General features: G+C 40.8%; 1 non-coding gene across 1 annotated transcript; it reads left to right on the forward strand.

Moving 5' to 3' along the window:
• Positions 1-654: 654 nt before the first annotated feature.
• On the forward strand, positions 655-730 carry TRNAV-CAC (transfer RNA valine (anticodon CAC)). Its single transcript has one exon. It is a non-coding gene; the product is annotated as a tRNA-Val (tRNA).
• Positions 731-5,318: the final 4,588 nt, after the last annotated feature.

The following is a 5,318-nucleotide window of genomic DNA, read 5'->3' on the forward strand; positions in this document are numbered from 1 at the left end:
TATTTTAACGCCTGAGGTAAGACCATGATGCTATCCTCAGCACCCTGGGCCAACTTGCTTGAATGAGCTATGGATGTAGGAGGTGGTGGAGAGAAAGAGAATGAGAGAGAGAGAGAGAGAGGACAGGGGGAGGGTTGGAGAAACAGATGGTTGCTTCTCCTGTGTACCCTGACCAGGAATCGAACCAGGACTTCTACACCCTGGGCTGATGTTCTACTGCTGAGCCAACCAGCCAGAGCCCTTTTTTTTTTTAAAGTGTCACTTTTGCTAAGCCATGGGATGGGTCTTACTATGTGGTTTGTACATATTGTCTCTGTCAGTGTCAATCATATCTGATTGTGGGACTTTATTGACACTGGTAAAGACTGCTAAGTCTGTGTTCTGGGCCACCCAATGAACTATGCCCCTTCTCTTTTAGAGGCCTACAAGAAATGTGAGTTATCTGATAGACCAGATATCTTTTCCTTCTCCCGTCCTGGCCACCCTTTTGGTGAAAGCATTAGTGTCATGTTACAAGTGAACTAAAATGTTAAAGTGACAAATATTTTTGGTTTTACTGGTTTCAGATGACTATGATGTCACATAGTGTTGGACCCTGGACTCAATTTTGGATATTGTGACAAGTTATTTTCTAAACATTAAAAATGAGAGAGGGCCCTGGCCGGTTGGCTCAGCGGTAGAGCGTCGGCCTCACGTGCAGAGGACCCGGGTTCGATTCCCGGCCAGGGCACACAGGAGAAGCGCCCATTTGCTTCTCTACCCCTCCGCCGCACTTTCCTCTCTGTCTCTCTCTTCCCCTTCTGCAGCCAAGGCTCCATTGGAGCAAAGATGGCCCGGGCGCTGGGGATGGCTCTGTGGCCTCTGCCTCAGGCGCTAGATAGAGTGGCTCTGGTCGCAATATGGCGACGCCCAGGATGGGCAGAGCATCGCCCCCTGGTGGGCAGAGCGTCGCCCCATGGTGGGCGTGCCGGGTGGATCCCGGTCGGGCGCATGCGGGAGTCTGTCTGACTGTCTCTCCCTGTTTCCAGCTTCAGAAAAAAAAAAAAAAAAAAAAAGAGAGAGAATAGAAAATATTAGCATTCATTGTGTAGAACCAGGGTAAGCACTTTGGAGTTTTTGTTTTGTTCCTATTCAAGGTATTTTTTACTGTGGGTTTGTACTGGATTAAATAGTGTTTCCTCAATATGCATGTCCACCCAGAACTGTAAAAGTGACCTTATTTAAGAATAAAGCATCTTTGCAGGTGTAATGAAGGTAAGGTGATGTTGTGCTGGGTTAGGGTGAATCCTAAAGCCAACAGGATGGGTGTCATTATAAGAAGAGGGAAGTTTGGACATAGACACTCAGGAACTAAGGTCATGGAGGCAGAGATCAGAATGATGTAGCCTTAGCAAGGGAGCACCAAGAATTGCAGCAACCCTGGCAACAATCCTGGCACCTTGGTTTTAGTGAGAAAACAATTTCTGTTGTTGTAACCACCCAGTTTATCGTACCACAGGAAACCAACACTGGGTTTTAATGAAAATTTTAAGTCTCCGGAATTGGTAAGGTGGGACTTTTCTTGTAGTGCACAAGAAGACCTCTAATGTTTTAAAGTCTTCAGAAAAGAGGGAGATTCCTTCCTGTCTTTCTCTGTCTCCCTTGCCTTTAGGTACAGGGCTGTGTATTAGGTAAATTCGTTCATAAGTCTTTCCCATTCTGCAACCTCATGCCATCTAAACAGGGGAGGGGCCAAGTCTTCAATTACATTCTAAGGCGTAAGTCTCTTAGGAGCTAAGATTCTTTTCTATAGCAAGACTTCTTTCTCCTTAATTATTTCCAGAATCTTCCACCTTCTAGTAGTGCCTGAAACTTGAGCTCAAGGGTGCACTGGTTAATACGTGTCTTCTTTTCAATTTCTGGAAGCCCAGAATTGGGAATTGGGAAACAAGTGTCCTTCAAGTCTAGCTCAACTCTCTCAGTTAAGAAAGCCACAGACTTGCTCATTGTTTTTGCTGATATTTTAAGAACACATCTCAAAGATAAGTAGCATTTCTTTCTCCAAGTCAACACATTCTAAATTTATGGTAAGGGAAAAATCTTTTCTCTAGTAAGAAAGTATTGGAACTGACCACAGAGTACTTATTTCTTTTTTTTCCCCCTCTAGCCCATCGGCAGGTGTGGTGATACCACAGTAAATATCATAGAGCTTAACATATACCCTCTGTGTTTCTAAGGCAATGGTTCTCAACCTGTGGGTCGCGACCCCAGGGGGGTCGCCTAAAGCCATCAGAAAATAAATACATAATGCATATCAGGTATTTACATTCCAAATCATAACTGTAGCAAAATTACAGTTATGAAGTAGCCACCCAAATTATTTTTTGGTTTGGGGTCACCGCAACATGAGGAACTATATTGCGGGGTCACAGCATTAGAAAGGTTGAGAACCACTGTTCTAAGGGAATGACACTACCTTGGATTTTTAGACAAATAAATTACAAATATATAATTATATATTAATTATTTAATCAAATATAAATGAATCATAAATAAAACTGTGGACAAGGATAACAAAGTCGGCATTGTTAATTTGGATTGCTTTCCAAGGAAAATTGCAGAGCACCCTCAAAGCACAGCTGTTCTCATATCTCTGCTCTGCTCTCTGAGGTTTGGGGGTATCTAACGGTGCCTTCCTCCCCCAAACCCTTACAAATTGTTGGATCTGGATTTTAAAACTCGCTGTTGGATGTGCATCTGTTTTATTAGTTTTAATAGTATTCACAAATTACAGAATGTTAAAAGTGGAAGGGACTTCACAGCAATTGTAAATGGGGTGTCCCTGGAATCCCGGGCCATCAGCACAGGTAATGACAGGCATCAGTTCTATTTTCAGCATTTCCAGAGCTTACATTAAACATGGAAACATTTTGTCATTCAGAGTCTGAAGCTTACAATTTTTGATAACTTGTATCTTCATTTTAATTGAGTTTGGAGTATTTTAATATTTCTTGTGAAATTATTCTTTGACTCACGGATTAATTTGAAGTGCATTGTTTAATCTCTATCGGAATTTTCCAGTTATTTTCTTTTATTGATATGCAGTTTAATTCCTCGGTGATCTAAGAACTGACATCAGAGGATTTCTATATATATATTTTTTTTAATTTGCTAAGGCGTGTGTTACAGTCCAGAATGTGGTCCATCTTGGTGAATGTTTCATGTGAGCCTGAGAATGATTTGTATTCTCCTTTGTTGGGTGAAGTAGTTTATGGCTGTCAATTATACTCAGTTGATTGATGGTGTTGTTGAGTTCATCTATGTCCTTACTGATTTTCTGCCTGCTGGATCTGCCCCTTTCTAAGAGAGGAGTTTTGAAGTGTCTAACTCTGATAGTGGATTCATCTAGTTGTCTTTGTAGTTCTGTTAGATTTTGCTTCCCATAGTTTGATGATCTGTTGTTAGGCACACATGGACATTGAGAATTGTTATATCTTTTTTGAGAATTGGCCACTTTATCATTATGATAGTTTCCCTACTTTGAAGTCCGCTCTGTTGGAAATTAATATAGTGACTCCTGCTTTCCTTTGATTAGTGTTAGCATGGTCTATTTTTCTCCATCCCTTTACTTTTAATGTACATACCCCTTTATATTTAAAATGGGTTTCACATAGACAACATATAAGCTGTGTTTTTTAATCTACTTTGACAGTCTTTACTTTTTAATTGGTGCATTGATACCATTGATGTTCAAAGTGATTGTTGACATAGTTGGATTAATATGTACCAACTGTTGTTTTCTATTTGTTTTCCTAGTTCTGTTTCTATTTCTGTCTTCCACTCTTTTTCTGCCTTTGTGGTTTTAATTGAGCATTTTGTGTAATTCCATTTTCTCTTCTTTCTTATCAGTTATACCTATTATTATTATTTTTTTACTTCTTTTGTGGTTGTCACAAAGTCATACATTTACAACGAATCCAAGTCCATATTCAAATAACTCTAACCCACTTCATGGGTTGTGTGAATACTTTATAAAAACAAAATATTCCTACTTCCTTTCTCCCATCCCTTCGTGTCTGACATTTATTTGGAGCAAATTCTCAGTCATTATTTTTGCAACCATCTCTTCTGTTTCTTTCTGTCTTGTTTCTCCTTCTGGGGTTCCCATGATGTGTATGTCACAGCTCAGGTGGCTGTCCCAGCGTTCTTAGATAGTGTGTTCTCATTTTTTCTGTCTTTGTACTTTGGCCTTTTGGTTGTTGAGGATTCTGTTGCTGTGTGAAGCTCAGCCATGTCCAATATACAAACAAGCCCATCAAAACCAGTCTCCTTTTTTCCTTACACTGTTTTTCATTTATTTATTTAATTTTTTTTTATTCCTAGCATCTCTATTTGGACCTTCCTTAGGATTTTCATCCCTCTGCTTGCAGTTCCCATCTCCTCTTCTGTGCTCTCAACTTTTACCTACCACAGCCCTTAGTATATTAATCATAGTTGTTTCAAATTCTACTTCTGGTAATTCTTTTTTTTTTTAATTTTTTTTTTATTTATTCATTTTAGAGAGGAGAAAGAGAGTAGAGACAGAGAGAGAGAAGGGGGGGGAGGAGCTGGAACCATCAACTCCCATATGTGCCTTGACCAGGCAAGCCCAGGGTTTCAAACCGGCAACCTTAGTATTTCCAGGTCGACGCTTTATCCACTGTGCCACCACAGGTCAGGCTACTTCTGGTAATTCTTATATTTCTGCCGTGTCTCATTCTGATTCTTGCTCTGGCTTTTCAAGCTGTGCTATTTATTTATTTATTTATTTATTTAACCTTGGTGTGCCTTGTCATTTTTTCTTATAATCGGACACGAGGTACCAGGTGAAAAGAAACTGTGGTAAGCAGGCCTTCACTAACGTGGTAGGCAAATGTAGGGTTAGGAACCATTCTAAATTCTACATTTAGGTCTCAGTCTTTTTGCAAAGCCTATGCCTCTGGGCTTTGAACTTTTACAAGGTGTTTCTCATTTTCTGTCTCCCCCCACCCCCACCCCCTTAGTGGGCCTGCGTGATAGAATTGGGTGTTTTCACATTCTCACAAGGAAGGCTAGAGCCGGTGGGAGGTGGTTAGGAATGAGACTCTAGTCAAATAGTGTCCACTGGGTGTGGCCCTTGTGGAGAACAGGACACCTTCGAGCATTTTAAAAATGGTTCCATTTCTACTCTCCCTGCTGGAAGCCTGTGATTAATTCTCTCTGATATTTACTGGGGAACTGTGGTTGAGTCCTGGGTATTAATCTCACTATACGGTAAGGAGCCCCCAGACAGTGTCCCCAGGAGTTCTAACTCTCTGAGG

The sequence above is a fragment of the Saccopteryx bilineata genome, chromosome 2 (genome assembly GCF_036850765.1).
Source record: "Saccopteryx bilineata isolate mSacBil1 chromosome 2, mSacBil1_pri_phased_curated, whole genome shotgun sequence".
Classification (NCBI taxonomy): Eukaryota; Metazoa; Chordata; class Mammalia; order Chiroptera; family Emballonuridae; genus Saccopteryx; species Saccopteryx bilineata.